Source organism: Ursus arctos, unplaced genomic scaffold (genome assembly GCF_023065955.2).
Source record: "Ursus arctos isolate Adak ecotype North America unplaced genomic scaffold, UrsArc2.0 scaffold_20, whole genome shotgun sequence".
NCBI classification, from domain to species: Eukaryota; Metazoa; Chordata; class Mammalia; order Carnivora; family Ursidae; genus Ursus; species Ursus arctos.
In genome coordinates, this window is record NW_026622875.1 from 17,547,592 (window position 1) to 17,564,755 (window position 17,164).

Here is a 17,164-nt window from a genome sequence, read left to right on the forward strand (position 1 = left end):
TAAGACTATGGATTTAATATTTCACTCAATTGTCTTCGTTAATTTTGAAATATTAGCGTCATTTCCATTAGATTTGGAAAAGCCAAGAATGCTCATGACATTCTGTGACGTTGTGAATGGTATATATAGGTCAGTGATATCTGGCAAGGGAACACATTAACATTCTGAGTAGGGGAAAAAGAAACGAAATTATTTCTTTTTACACATAATGTGATTGTGTATCTTGAATGTCTATAGGAAACAACTGAAAATATCCTAGAAAAAGAATTTAATGAAGTGTCCAATTGCATCTAGCCTATAGATAGATTATAGGATCCAATTGCATCTAACTAATAGGTATCAATAGATGTTACATAAACAAAAAAATACAACTGAACAAAATAAACCATTTTAGCCTGAAATAACACGAAATTGAAAACTTACTAAAAAAAAAGGTAAAACTACAGACGTGAACATACAATGAATGCATAAGTAAAAATGCTGTAAAATACGGTTTTTCTAAATATACAATTTCTTTAAGAGAATATATAAATTAAATAGATTCCTGATTTTTTTTGTTTCTAAGTCAGCTGTTTAGCCCATGTGCAAAAACAGTAGATATTCTTTACTACATAATAAAAGGTATTATCAAGCTATAGTGGTTAAAAGACTGTGGAATAGGGAATAGACCAGACAAGTCAATGAAACTGGACAGATTTCAGAATAAAAGGAATGCTCCCATTTTATAAACATACATGTTAAATCAGGTGGGGAAGAAATGTCCTGTAATTGATCATATTTAAATAATGTATTTATTTGGGAAAACTCGTAATAAAACTGGAACTTTCTTACTCTTAGCACACAAATGTAATCTAGATGACTTATTAATTTTAATCTTAAGGTATGAAACCTGAAAGTAAAAGAGGAAAACCCAAATGAATATTTGTGAACATGGCATGTGGGTAAATTTTTTTGAGGTTGATACAAAAACCTACAGCCTATTTAGGGACATGGTTCTTACTAACAATTTGCGTTCAGAAAACATACAAATAGGGAAATTGTTAACAGAAAAAGAGCTAATTATACTAGTATGCCTAGAATTCTCATTAAGACTTTTAAAATCAACAATCAATTTGAGGACATAAAGAGTCAGTTCAAAGCAAGAGAAATGCAAATGGCAAGCAGTATACTTGGCCAGGCTAATTATCAGAAAAGTACAATTAAAGTGAGAGTTTTTATGTGTCTTACTGATTTTGAAAGTCTGATAATATTCAGTATTGTTGATAATGTAATGAGAGAAATACAGTCTAACAAACTCTTAGTGGAAGTTTTATTGGTAAAGCTTTTTTATGGTGATAGCTATTAAACTTTTCAAATATTCAGTCACTGGAGTTTATCATGCTCATAAGCGTGCAAATAAAAGTCTGTCAAAGATGTTCACAGCATTATTTGTAATACAGAAAACTTGGAAACAATTTCATAACCATTGTTTGGAATTTGGTTACATAATTTATGGTACATCCAAAGGTGGGATAATGTATAGTTTGAAACATTTAATAGCTCTAAATGTTGGTGGAAATATGTCCAAAGTATATTATAAGTTGGAACACAAAAAACAAGTTGAAACAGTATATATATATAAATAGAATATATATACAGTAACAACATTTTTGTAAATAAAATGTAGAACCAGACTGAATTATATTATGTGTATTCACGTTCTCTTAGTTCTATAATATATGTGTGTCTAAGGGAAAAGTGATGTTATTATAATAGGAAAAATAATAAATAATAAAGGTCCTGGAAGTGTATTTAGTAATTTATATAGATTAATTCCTTTCTGGATATATTAGTTGTCATTCAATGTGGAAAAAATATATTTTCTTTCACAAAGCTTTCCATGTTGTTCTCTTCATTTACTTTATTTTTGAATGTCCTCTTTGTGTCTTCCTTTGAAAATTCCTTCCTTTATCTCCTTTCTTAGTATTGAGTACTATGATGTTTCTTAGAGGCACACAACTGAAAACTTTTGCCTGAGGGATTTTACAGCCTGTTAACTTTCTTACAAATAAAAAATGCAGGGAATGTTCATGTTCTTAATGTATTTCAGCAGCATTGTACTAAAAATTAACCTTTACAGTACTTCAGGATAAGAGAGAGATGCTTAAAAAGAAAAATAAAATTGGACTACAAAAAGTAGAAAAGAGTGTATGGCAAAAATGAAGAAAAAATAAATGACAAATTTTGGGGAAAACATTCTTAAAGTTCTAATACTATTCATATGAATAAAATCTAAAAAAAAAAGACAAACAGAAAAATGGACAAATGACAAACAGTTCACAGAAATGGGGTTGCATATTACTTTTAAATGTAATAAAAACTGCTCAACTTACTCATAAGATCTAGAAAATAAAGTGGTTTTACTTTTCAGATTGGCAATGACAAAAATGTTGATAAAACATCATATTAGGAATCTCACACATTTTTGTCTCATATGAACCAATTCAAATTGTTTGGAATACAATTTGAGAATATATGTCAAAATAAAAATGCACAATACTTTGATCCAGCAGTCTGCTTCCAGGAATTTAAGACTCAGGCACAAAAAGAAGTATATATAAGTCTATTATAGCATGCTTTTAATTGCATGTATTTGGAAACTATTTAAATTTTCATCATTAATAGACCAGTTAAAACTGATGACTACCAAAATGGAGCTGGGCAGGCAGATGGGTTAAATAGGTGATGGGGATTAAGGAGGACACTTGTGATGAGCACCAGGCGATATATGGGAGTATTGAATCACTCTATTGTACACCTGAAACTAATATTATACTGTGTTTACTAACTGGAATTTAAAATAGGCCAATTAAATTGTACAGCCATTCAAAAGAATAAGGTTATATGAATTGTAGTCAACATCAAAACATTTTAACACATGCAGAAACAAAGTGCAGAAAGGTATATAGAAGACTGTCATTTGTATTAAAAGATATATTAGTTTGTGTATACTTAGAAAATCTCATGGAAGACAAAAAGTCCATCTATGGTTGCCTTTTGAAATGAGAAATGGGGATCTAGGTAGGAGGGATTTTTACTTTTCATGGTATAAGTATATGTACTCCTTGACTACTTGATTAATTTCAGTGTTTGTTTGCAGATAATACCTATTTTAAAATATGTTCTTATAAATGTAAGGTTTCTTATCAAAATGACTTAATTGTAGGTCATATACCATCATGTTTTGGTACAGTTTTTAATACTAGAAGACTAGCCAGAAAATGACACAATAAGGCATTTTATGGTAATCTTCCAGGTATCATAATTGACATGGTAATGTTTCCTTAAATGTATTGTATAAATATTATGAATAATATTACTCTTCTGGTATTTTTGTACTCCAAGTAACAAAAACATTTCTCCCTTGAAAGCTAAAATGGAGAAGCCTAATATTCTTTTCAAACAATTGAAACCAATTTAGTGTCTAATAAAACTATTTACGAACTGTGGCTGTCACTTTGCTTAGAGAGAGAGGTGTGGGCACATGCACAGGAGCGCTGCAGGGAGGGGCAGAGGGAGAGAGAATCTCAAGCACACTTCCTGCTGAGCACAGAGCCCTATGTGGAGCTCAATCTCAGGACCCTGAGGTCATGACCTGAGTCCAAATCAAGAGTCAGACACAATCCACTAAGCCAACCAGATGCCCCACTTTGCTTCTATTTAATCTCATTCTCTTATTTTATTTATTTATTTTTTTAATGTTTATTTGAGAGAGAGAAAGTGCACACACGAGTGGGGAAAGGGACAGAGGGAGAGGGAGAGAAGCAGTCTCCCTACTGAGCATGCAGAGCCTACCCTAGGGCTTGATCTCAGGAACCTGAGGTCATGACCTGAGCCTAAACCAAGAGTCAGACACAACTGACTGAGCCACCGAGGCACCTCCTAATCTCATTCTTTTATTTTAAAACAAAGCCAAATAACCAACCTCCAAGATTCTTCTCTGCTAAAAAGAAGTAAATATTCCACCACAGACCTTTCATTGGGAAGGAATCATGGTGTGACCAAAATAAGAAATATGTTTATATCGATTATAAAAACATAACAGTAAAAATTGATTAGATTTTGCCAACATTTTTGTTCCTAGTGAAAACCACAGTTTCTTTGAAGTTTTTTGTAGGGCTGATTTCATGCAAAGATATAATTAAATAAATACATGTTCTACAAATAGTCTTAATGAGAGATTCTGTGCATCTTCGGGACATTTCTACTGCATATTTTATCCTAAAGTAACAGACCGAGGTTTATCTTGTTAGTGCAAGCCTTTGTAATAGCTTTTTGAGTTGGATAGTTTCTTAATTCTAGCTATGTGACAGCAACCTATTAAGTTGCCAAGGTGTGGAACAGAGTGACGGAATTCTTCAGTCATAGGACTTTAATCCATTCATGTTGAGCCCACTCAACTATCCAGTTCCCTGGTAACCGAGAAACCCGTAAAACTAATCAACACAATTATACATACTTACAGGAGCCAGGATTTTGGCTCAAAGTCTATAAAGAGAATCGTACTTGGAAGTGTGTGTAAAACATTTCAACTTTGCTGAACTTGAGATCTAAATAGTTACAGAGTATATTGTTTTATTTCTTTTTATTCTTTTTCAATTCAGATTATAAAATCTATTAGATTATATTCCTAATACAAGAATGAGAATGCATCACTTAAAAATTTTACAGCGTATCTTGGATTTCTTTGGAACTTCAGAAGAGATTTACTTGGGTTTACCAGTGAGGTTTGAGGAAAATTAGATAGGTGTTGCATTAGTAAATTGAAGATTTAATGGAGTTTATTAAGATATGATTCCTTTCGAAGATGGATTTTTACTGGAGAAAGAGAGGTTGTTAATCTGTAGTTATGGATGGGTGGGTGTGTGGTGAGGGGTATATCAGACTCACTTGGGAAATGGTTTCAAGCCTCATACACTTAGAGAAAGAAGTCCCTTAGATTTGCGGTTCTCAGAGTGTGGGCCTAAATCAGCAATGTCAGCATCACCTGGTCTCATGTGGTATATGGCATATTTGGAATAGTTCCAAATTTCTTTAATACACCTGCTTCTTCCTCCTTGAGACTTAATGTACTTGATTGCTGAGGTACAGAATTTTGTGTGGGAAGGAACTTTGGAAATCAATTTGTTCAAACTTTCAGGTTTGTATACCTAACACATATTTGTCTGTATGTGTTCTATCTGACTGAAGTTCTCTTTATGAAATGTTTGCATAGTTTTTTCAGTTTCAATGTGATGAAAATTTTGTAATTTTTACATTCACAACAAACTGGACCATATTATTTAATAACATACTTAGCAAATTTGACCTTCTTAAATATTCTTAACAATATTGGATTAAGAAGGCAGAGAAATGTCTACGTTTATTTTGGAAATGTTAACATCAAATGGTGACTTAATATTTGGAATATTTTTGTAGGAAAGTTGCATATCCTATTAATCTTTTAAAAATTTCTACTATGTCAAGTAACTTTGAATAGCATTTTAGCAAAAGTTTAAAAAAAACTTTATTTTATGTCATAATCTAAGAATATTTATTTACTTAAAAATATCCTTAGCAACTCAATCCAGCTAAAAAATCTACACAAAACACCACTATCATATTGAGCTGTAGAAGGTGTTAATTTTTATTTCAGTTTTATTTTCTCAATTGTTTTTGTGTTGTTTTAATGTTGGAGGTTTATATGCTTATAAAAGTTTTGAAAAGTTTTCCCAGTAGAAAAGAAATAAAAGATCTGCAAATTTGATTTTGTCCCAGACTTTTGAAATCATTTTCTTAGTTTATAATATGTGCTTATGCATTCTATGTTTCTATTTTGAATAATTAAATATTCCCAGTAGAAAAGTATTTTCTTTCTAATTGCAGTGTTGGGCCTTTATCCAAGGAAGGATAATAAGATATATTTAAACAGGTGATGACTTTATTGAGGCATAATGAGGTGGATTTTGCTGGATTCATCATGCTGTTTTTTTGTGATACATATGGAAAGTCCTTAACCTAAACTATGTATACAGTGTTTTTGCAGACTATTTCATTATTGTGAAAGAACTGACCCCACACAGAATCTAATATATGATCATTGCAATAGCTAAATCCCAGGAAGCTATTAAGGTTGATAAATTTACCCTGGGACAATCACATTTTTAAGAGGAGAAGGAAATTGTTAATATTGTTAAGTGGTTTTCCAAATTTAAATGTAAATCAGTTAGTTTGCAAGTAGATAATAAAAGATGGTATCAGTAGTATTTCAGTTACCCAAGGAAGTTATATTAACTGTAGTTGAAATCCACACATGAGGTCAGCTTTGGGGGAAATTGCTATATGAATAACTTTCAGTTTATAAAATCTTTAGAAAATGTATATACTTCTGGAAGTTCACCACATTCATGACCTATTGTTTTCATTCAGTTCAAAATATTTTTCTTATTTCCCTTGAGATGTCTTTTTTGACTATGGATTATTTAGAAGTGTGTCGTTTTTATTTCTAAGTGGTTGGAGATTTTCCCGTTACTCTTCAGTTAGTGATTTCCAGGTACATTACAGTATAGTCAGAAAACACACTTTGTTTGATTTTAGTCCTTTGTCATTTTTTTAAGATTTTATTTATTAGAGAGAGAGAGCATGAGGGGGAGGGGAGCGATAGAGGGAGAGGGAGAAGCACAGCGTGGAGCCTGCCATAGGGCTCCATCCCAGGATCCCGAGATCATGACCTGAGCCGAAGGCAGCCACTTAACTGACTGAGCCACCCAGGTGCCCTAATCCTTTTTAATTTTTAAAAAATACTTTATAATTTTTAAAGGTTTGTTTTATGACCCAGAATCTGGCCTGTCTGGGTGAAGTTTCCATGTGTTGTAAAGAATGGGTATTCTGATGTGGTTGAGTGGAGTGTTCTATAAATGTCGCCGTTGGCTGATTTCAGTTCTTTAGTGTTATAGCTGAGTATCTCTCCACTGGTGCTGTAGATTCCTGAAGGAGAAAGTAAGTGTTCAAGACTCCAGCTGTAACTGGGGACTTGTCTGTTGCTCCTTTCAATGCTGTCAGTGTTAGCTTCATGGATTTTGAAGCCCTGTTTTTAGGTGGAGTGACATTTAGGATTGCTATATCTTGGTTTGACTCCTACTTTTCAATGATGGCCCTCTGATAATTTTCTTTGCTCTGAAATCTACTTGTGGAATATTAATTCCAGCTTTTTTTCTCTTAATAACTTCATTGAGATATGGTTCACATGTCCTAAAATTCATTTGTCTAAAGTTTATTGCTTTTTACCGTACTCACAAAGTTTTGCAGCCCTCACCACAATCTAATATTAGAAAATTTTCATAATTCCAAAAACAAACTCATGCCCAATAGCAGTCATTCTGCATTCCTGTCACTTTCCCTCCAGCCTCTTGCAACCCCTAATCTTTCTACCCTTATAGACTTGCCTATTCCGGATAGTTCATGTAGAAGGAATCAGTTATACAGTATATGGTCTGTTGTGACTGACTTCTTTCACTCTTTTACTTTCTTTCGGTTAATGTTTTCAAGGTTCATTCAAGTTGTATGTATTAGACTTTATTATCATTTATGGCTGAACAATATCCCATTGTGAGGATATATCACTTTTCAAAGTTTACCCATTCAGCAGTTGGTGGACATTTGAGTTGTTTCCATTTTTTGGCTATTTCAAATAATGCTGCTATGTACATGTTTTTGTGAAAATGTTTTTATTTCTCTTTAGTATGTACCTAGGAATAAAATTGCTGTCATATGTTTAACCGTATTAACCATATTAAACTCTATGTTTAGTCTTTCAAGGAACTGCCAGACTGCTTTCTAGAGCAGCTGCACCATTTTGCATTTCCACCAGCAGTGAAGGAGGGTTTCCAGTGTCTCCTCATATTTGCTGACTCTTGTTATTGTCTGTCTTTTTTATTATAGCTATCTTAGTAGATGGAAAAGTTAATTGTAGTTTTGATTTGCATGCCTTTGATGACTAATGGTGTTGAGAATCTTTTTATGTCCTTATTGGCATTCATGTATCTTTCCTGAAAAAGTGTCCAAATCCTATTTTTCAGTTGGGTTGTCTTTTATTACTGAGTTCTGAATGTTCTCCCTATATTCTGGATAAAAGTCCCTTACCAGATATACAAATATTTTATCTCATTATGTAGATTATTTCTTTTTAATTTTCCCGATGGTATTCTTTGAACCACAAGCTTTTACAATTTTGATGAAGTCCACTTTATTTATTTCTTTTTTGTTGTTGCCTATGCTGTTGGTGTCATATCTGTGAAACCATTGCCTAACCCAAAGTGATGATGATTTGCTCCCATTTTTCTTTTAAAATTTCTTAGTTCTACCTTTTACATTTAGCTTTATGGTCCATTTTGACTTAATTATTTTGTATGGGATATTGTAGGGGTCTAAATCCATTCTTTTGTATGTAGATACACAGTTTTCCCAACACTGTTGAAAAGACTACGCCTTCCTCGTTGAATGGTCTTGGCACCCAGTTCTGTTTCATTGGTCTATATGTCTATCATAGGCCAGTACCACACTATTTGGATTACTGTAGCTTTGTGTAAGTTTTATTTATGTATTTATGTATGTATTTATTTATTTATTTAATTTTTTTCAAATTTGTATTTAAATTCTAGTTAATATAAAGTGTCATAATTGGTTTCAGGAGTAGAATTTAGTGATTCATCACTTACATATAACACCCAATGCTCAACACAAGTACCTTCTTTAATCCCCATCCCCCATTTAGCCTACCCCCCACCTCCCACCTCCCCTCCAGCAACCCTCAGTTTGTTCTCTGTAGTTAAGAATCTCTATGGTTTGCTTCCCTCTCTTTTTTTTCCCCTTCCCCTATGTTCATCTGTTTCTTAAATTCCTTAAATTTTGTATGAGTGAAATCATATGATATTTATCTTTCTCTGACTGACTTACTTTGCTTATTTTGCTTAGCATAATACTGTCTAGCTCTATCCACATCATCGTAAATGGCAAGATGTCATTTTTTGATGGCCGAGTAATATTCCATTTATATATATACACCACACCTTCTTTATCCGTTCATCAGTCAGTGGACATTTGGGCTCTTTCCATAATTTGGCTATTGTTGGTAATGCTGCTATACACATCAGGGTGTATGTGCCCCTTTAAATCAGTATTTTTGTATCCTTTGGGTAAATAGTAGTGCAGTTGCTGGGTCATAGGGTAGCTCTAGTTTTAACTTTTTGAGGAACCTCTATACTGTTTTCCATAGTGGTTGCACCAGTTTGCATTCTCACCAACAGTGTGAGAGGGTTCCCTTTTCTCCACATCCTCGCCAACATCTGTTGCTTCCTGTGCTAATTTTAGCCATTCTGACTGGTGTGAGGTGATATCTCATTGTGGTTTTAATTTGTATTTCCTTGATGATAAGTGATGTGGAGCATCTTTTCATGTATCTTGACCATCTGGATGTCTCTTTGGAAAAACCATAGTAAGTTTTAAAATCAAGAAGTTTGAATCCTCCATCTTTGTTCTTTGTTTTTAAGATTATTTTGGCTTGTTAGAGTTTTCTTTTGTTTCCATATGAATTTTATGTTTAGCTCATTAATTCCTTAAAAAAGGCAACTTCAATTTTGATAGAGATAATGTTAAACATATAGATGAATTTGCGGGGTATTGTCATCTTAACTATTAAGTTGTCTGATCTATGAACTTGGAATGTCTGTGCTTTTATTTAAATCTTACTTGATTTATTTCAACATGATTTTTTAGTTTTCAATATACAAGTTTTATACTTTTTCATTAAATTTATTCCTACGTATGTTATTTTTTGGTACTGTTATAAATGGAATTGGTTTGTTTTATTCATTGCCAGTGTATAGAAGACACATGATTTTTGCATATTCATTTTATGTCCTGCCACATCGTTGAACTTGTTTATTACTTCTAATGGTGTTTACCAGATTCCTTAGGAATGTCTATGTGTAAGATACATCACTTTCTTCATTTCCGATCTCAATACGTTTTGTTATTATTTTTTTCTAACCTAATTGCTCTGGCTAGAAGTTCTAGTACAGGGGCACCTGGGTGGCTCCAGTCAGTTAAGTGCCTGCCTTTGGCTCAGGTCATGATCTTGGGGTCCTGGGATCGAGCCCCACGTTGGGCTCCCTGCTCAGCGGAGAGTCTGCTTCTCCCTCTCTCTCTGCACCAACCCCCCCCCACTTGTGCGCACACTCTCTCTCTCAAATAAATAAAATCTTCAAAAAAAAAAGAAGATCTAGTACAATTAAATAGAAGTGGTGACAGTGAACCTTCTAGTCTTGTTCTTTGGTCTTAGGGGGAGTGCATTCAGTCTTTCTCCATTGAATATAATCTTAACAGTGAGGCACTTTATAAATGCTTTTTATCAGATTAGAGAAGTTTCATTGCATTTCTAGGTTGTTTAGGGATTTTGTTTTGTTTTGTAGTGAGAAGGTACTGAGCTCTGTCAAATATTTTTCTGCATCTATTGAGCTGATTGTGTTTTTTACTTTTTTATTATTAAATCATTCCTTGATTTTTGTATGTTAAACCAGTATCTTATTACTGTCATAAATCCCACTTGGTCACAGTGTATAAATCTTTTTATATGTTGCTGTATTCCATTTCCTAGTGTTGAGGACTTTTGTAGCTATAGTCATAGGAGATATTAGTGTAGCTTTCTTTCCTTGTGAGGTCTTTGATTTTGATATCATGGTGTTAGTGACTCATAGAATGAGGTGCGATACGTTCACTTTTATTTTTTAGAAGAGTTTATGAAGGATTAGTATTTATTATTAAGCATTTGGTAGAACTCACCAAAGAAGTCATCTGTGCCTGGGCTCTCTGTGGAAATTTGATTACTAATTCAATCTCTTGTTATGGTTCTTTTCAGGTTTTCTTTTTCTTCTTCAGTTAGTTTTGGTAGATTATATCTTTCTAATAATTTGTCCATTTTATCTGGTGTATCTAAGTTTTTATTATATGATAGTTTATATTATTTCTTTACAATTCTTTTTTTTTTCACTGTAAGGTTGATAGCAGTATGCCTGCTTTTGTTCATGATTTTAGTAATTTGAGTCTTCTCTCTTTGTTTATTCATTAGTTCAGCAATAAGTTTGTCAGTTTTGTTGATCTTCTCAAAACAAAAAGTTTTGTTCATTTTCTTTTTTTTTTCTGTTTTATTTCTACTTTAATCTTTACTATTTCTTTCCACTTGTTTTAGTTTTAATCTGCTTTTTTTTTATTTTCTTGAAGTGGAAGATTGGGTTACTGATTTGAGAAACATCTTTTTAAAAACATTGTGCATTGACTAGCATAAATTTGGGTTTAAGCATGGTGCTAGCTGTATTTTATAAGTTTTTGGCATTTTGTCTTTTCATTTTCATTCATCTCAAAGCATTTTCTAATTTTCCTTGTGAATTTTTTTCTAGTTTGTTGCCTATTGAGAAGTATATTGTTTAATTTCCACGTATTATGAATTTCCCCAATTTTTTTCTGTTTTTGATTTCTAAATTTAATTTCATTGTTTTCAGAGAACATTTTATATGATTTCAGTCTTTTAAGGTTTATTGAAGTTTGTTTCATGGACCGTTGCATGATCTATCTTGGAGAATGATCCATGTACACTTGAGAAGAATGTGGTCTGCTGTTGTTGGATGCAATGTTCTATAAATGACAGGTTTAGTTCAAAAAATGTTCAAGTCTTCTGTTTCTTTATTGATTTTCTGCTCAGTTGGTCCTTTCATTATTGAAAATGGGATGTTGAAGTGTCAAACATTATTGTTGAATTGCCTGTTTTTTCCCTCACTTCTGCCCAGTTTTGCTTGTTTATTTTGTGACCGTCTTGTTATGTGCACATATATGTATAATTGTTCCATTTTCCTGGTGAATTGATCCTTTTATTATTATGAAATATCCTTGTCTCCTGTAATAGTTTTATCTTAAAGGCTGTAGCCACTGCACTTTTTGGTTAGGACTTGCTTGCATGGTATTTACCTTTTTGATTCTTTTACTTTCAACCTGTTTGTTTTTAAATCTTAACTGTGTCTCTTGTTTGCTGTGTATAGTTGGATCATGTTTTTTTCTTTCTTTTATACCCATTCTGCCAATCTTTGCCTTTGACTAGATCGTTTAACCCGTGTCTATTAAGGTAGGATTTATATCAGATATTTTCTTTAAATTTTTTACTTTGAGTATAGTTATTACATTAGTTTTGGGTGTACGACATAGTGATTCAAGATCTTTATACATTATGCTATTCTCACCATAAGTGGAGCTACCATCTGTCACCGTACACCAGTGTCACAGTATCATTGGCTATATATTCCCTGTGCCGTGCCTTTTATTCCTGTGACCTATGCATTCCATAAATGGAAACCTCTATGTCCCACTCTGCCCTACCCATTTTTGCCCATCCCCAACCCCCTTCTCTGGCAGCCATTGGTTCTCTGTATTTATAGGTCTGATTTTGCTGTTTGTTTTGCTTTTTAGATTCCACATATGAGTGAAATCATATGGTATTTGTTTTTCTCAGTCTGACTTATTTCACTTAGCATCATACCTTCTAGGTCCATCCATGTTCTTGTTGCAAATGGTAAGATCTCATCCTTTGTTATGTGTGTGTGTCTGTGTGTGTCACATCTTCTCTATCCATTCATCTATTGATTGACACTCAGCTGCTGCTTGTTTTCAATTTGTCTTAACATTCCATCTTTCTTTTACATGTTTGCTTGGTATATCTTTTCTTTTTCCTTTCAGTCTACTTTATCATTACATTTGAATGAGTTTCTTTTTAGAGAGCATGTAATTGGATCATTAAAAAAATATCCATTTATCTATTTTGATAATGTATGTCTCTTCATTGTTATGTTTAATACATTACATTTAATGTACTATTGATAGATTTGAATTTATACCTGCTTGTTTTCTTTTTCGTTCTTCTGTGTCTCATTTCCTGTCTTTCTTTGTTTTTTTTTAGCATTATTTGAATATTTTTGTGGTATTTAATCTGTCATTGTGCTTGGATTTTATCTTTGTGTATTGGATTCTATCTTTATGAGTAGTGTTTTTAGTGGTGGCTCTCAACCCACATAAGTTGAGACTTTTCTGGTTTTTTGTACATGTGTACTGTATCCTGGATATTGTATTTTGAATATTATGTTAAAAGATTTGGAGTGTTGAGGCTCAGTCGTTAACGTGTCTGCCTTCGTCTCAGGTCATGATCCCAGCATTCTGGGATCGAGCCCCGCATCGGGCTCCCTGCTCAGCGGGAAGCCTGCTTCTCCCTCTCCCACTCCCCCTGCTTGTGTTCCCTCTCTTGCTGTCTCTCTCTCTGTCAAATAAATAAATAAAATCTTAAAAAAAAAAAAAGATTTGGAGTCTTATTAAGATGCTATGCAGGAAATTGATTTTCTTAATCAGTAGGTAACCATCAAAATTTAATCCTCATTAAAGCCCTTATCTTTCCCAAGCTGTTTATGCTTGTAACTGCTGCTAATTTTCTCTCTCCCTGTTCTCCTTAAGGTTTTTTACCAGGAGGCTCACTCTCCACTGCCCTGCCTGCTCTTATCCACTCTCGCCACCACATGGCACCACCTCCAAGACAGAAAAGTGTTTTCTTTTTGGTCCAGTGAGTCTATTGGGCCAGAGTAGAATAGCTGAGACCCCAGTACTTCCATTTATAAACATGATCTCCCCTTGGGCCAGTTCCCAGGAAGCATTTTCTTCCTGATCTCTGTTTATGTCATGAGAAATCTTACTGCAGAATTTTTTTGTGTGTGCAATGAATTCTTCACATATCTCATCATATTCAGTAAAGTAAGTAAACGGACTCAGTTTAACATTTGTAGCCAATATTATCCTTGGTAATAGCACGTATGAATAGTGTATTTATAATCCACAAAACTTTTGGTGAGCTGAAATAGATGGATTAATATAAATGTGTCACCATTACTATAAGAACATTTCAAAGACCAGACCCACCCATTTATGAAATGAATTTCATATTCAAAAAGAAACATTCAAACTAGTTTCTGCCTTTTAATTCTACCGTCTATCACCAGAAACAAGGAAGAGTAGCTCATTAGATTGTATTTATTTTTCTAGTATTTTTTCCACTGCACCCTACCTTAAAGGTAAATATTGAAGGGTTCTGTGTGGCTGCAGTTATGGGGAAGAGGAAGGCTGAGGTGTAGCAGCAACGTGCTGTAGCCTGGGGGGAACTGGATTACTGGTCAGATGCTGGCAGTACTTCTTAATGGCTGTGCACCCTCAGGGAAAAGCCTTTAAATAACTCCTCTGTGCCTCAGTTTCCCCCTCTGTTATAATACCTCATTTCTAAAGCTCTTTATGATTCTTGGGCATCCCAGCCTTTTTCATCCATTAATGGAAGATTAAAAAATGTAATAATAATAATAATAATGTCTAGTGAATTGACTGCATAAACTCTAAACGTATAAGAGTTAGGGAGATTTAGAGGCCATTTTTTTGGCTATTCCAGTCAAATTTGATTTGAACTAGTTTGTTCTTTGGCAGTGATTTTACAGAGGCTATCCTGAACATGTGTGTTAATTTGGATTTTCTTTCAGTAAGGTAGAGCTATTTTAATATTCAACCCAGAATTATGGGCAAGCTAAATAGGAACACAATGCACCTGTTGCTTTTAAACTTCCAATTTTGGGGACTCTTTATCTAGGCATCCATTAAATTTCCATTTGTCTTTGTCTTGCTTCATTCAAAGAAGTGAATAAAAGTTTTATATCTTTTAATTAGCAAGAGGTATTTAAAGGGTCACTTAAAAATGAAGAATCAACAATCCTTTTGAATGTGTAAATAAAAGTTCCTTCCATACAGTGCTGAGTACCTGCTATTTTGTAATATTTTCATGAGTGATTCTTTAAAATCTGTAAGCCACAATATCCATTAAAATTTCTCTTTCAGGAAGCACATTATTTTGAATAGTGATTGAATTAAGAATTGTGTTTAATGGCACGATAATACAAAATAAATTTTTCACCTAGCAAATTGGCAAAGTTTAAAGGGAGGTAATATTTATTAACACTGAGATGGTCACTCACATGATTTGTGTTTAAACTGAAGGAGCCTTGCTAGAAAGAAAATAGTTTGGCAAAATGTTCCCTAAGTTGTGAAAACATTCACCTATAGAACACAAATCGATTTCTTCTAAAATTATTTAATTATAAGAAGTTTGTACAATACTTATGTAAATTGAAATTTTATAACATTAGTCACAATACTAGAAAGGTATGAACAATAAAAATGGAATAGTTTGAATAAGTGAAGGTAGTCATTGGTACCTTACATTTAAACACATATATTTGTTAGTTCACAGTATTTCTAATAATGTTTATTATAAAACCCCCCATTCATACACACAGAAGCATAAAGTCATACACACACACACACAAACACACACACAGGATATTCACCAACATTTTAAGAATAGTTTTTTTTTGAAAGCGGGTTTAAGAGTTATGTTCATTTCTTTATACTTACTGATGCTTTACAAATGATGATGTTTTACTGTTGTGATCAGAAATATATATATGTACCTCTATTTGTAATAGTTCAGCAACTTTTCCAAAAATCTAAGCACTGAAGTTTAGTTCTGACACTAACCACCCAGAGTTAGGACAGACTCCACAAGTTTAAAGGTACAATCCCCAGTAAGACTGCTGCCACTGAAGCCCTAACCTCAGGGATTGCCAGGTCACCCATACTTCAGAGCAACTGGCTACAAATCACCCTCTCAGGTTTGATCATTCACTAGAATGACTCACAGAATTCTAAGTGCTACATTTACAATGCAGGTTTCATTATGAAGGGTAAAGATTAGGACCAGCCAAAGGAAGAGACACATTGGGTGAGATCTGGTAGCGTTTCAGGTATGAAACTTTCATGCCTCTTTCCTGTGGAGTCAGAATGCATTCGCTCCCAACATACTGATGTGTTTGCCACCTAGAAGCTCACTCCAGCTTCAGTGGCCAAAGTTTTTATTGAGGTGTCATTACATAGGCATGGTTACTTGGATCATTAGCCAAGTAGTTGAAGTAAATCTCCAGCCTCTCTCATCTCCCCAGAAGTTAAGAGATAAGTAAAATATAACATAGCTCAAAATATCACCGTCTTAATACAGTGACCTTTTGGCATGATCAGCCCCCATCCTGTGACATCTCCTTAGCATAAACTGAGGTGTGGTCCAAGGGCCCCCCATGATTAATAAAGGCACTCCCATCGCTCGGAAAATTCTGAGGGTTCAGAAGTGTCTCCCCAGAGCCTGGGACAAAGGCCAGACAAAATCTTTCATACGCAACAACACAAAGTTACCTGAAACAACTGAACTTGAGTAGCCATCACTTCCTGTGGAAATGGAAGAAAATGATTAATACATGAGAGATTAATCAAAGCTTAATTAAATATTTCTTTTTTAAGCAAGGCATGTATGCATTCGTGGGACTATTAGCACATTAACTTATATTTACCCAGCATGGATTCTTGTGAAATAAGGTTTATAAATTGTGAATGCTTGAAAAATACCATTTACATTTAATAAGAGTTTCATCAAGGCTTTCAAATAAATCAAATGTAATATTACAGATATATTATCTCATTTGAATATATGCCATGAAGTACTACACTAATAAAGACATAAATACTGTTTTTTTTGTAATGGAGGGTAATTAAAAAATAACCTCACTATTTATATCTTGGAGATGTAATGATTATTGTTATTTTTAGAAGATGTCTTTAATGTAACTATAATTGTCTGCAATTTTTAAAGTCCATTACTGGATAAATCCAGTAGTGGATAAATCCAGTCATCTGAATAATATAATTAATGTCACTATCCTACTAAAATCTAATAGCAAATCCTTTAGACATGTAAGATGTGCTCTAAGTCATTTGTCTTTCATTTAGCTACAAATAGGAAAAAGCCCTCCAGCAATGCCTCCATTTTCTTTCTCCTAGTTTCTTCCAATTTGAAACTCATTACCAACAGCACTTGTAAAATCATGTCTGCTAGAACCATTCTCACTGCTGGTAGACAATGGGGAGTTATTGATGTCAGCTTGAAACCCAGAATAAAGTCTTCACCAGGGATGCT

General features: G+C 33.7%; 1 protein-coding gene across 5 annotated transcripts in view; it reads left to right on the forward strand.

Annotated features, from left to right (window-relative positions):
- Positions 1-17,164, forward strand: part of PLSCR4 (phospholipid scramblase 4) — a 44,141-nt gene that overhangs the window by 1,083 nt on the left and 25,894 nt on the right. The window lies entirely within an intron of this gene.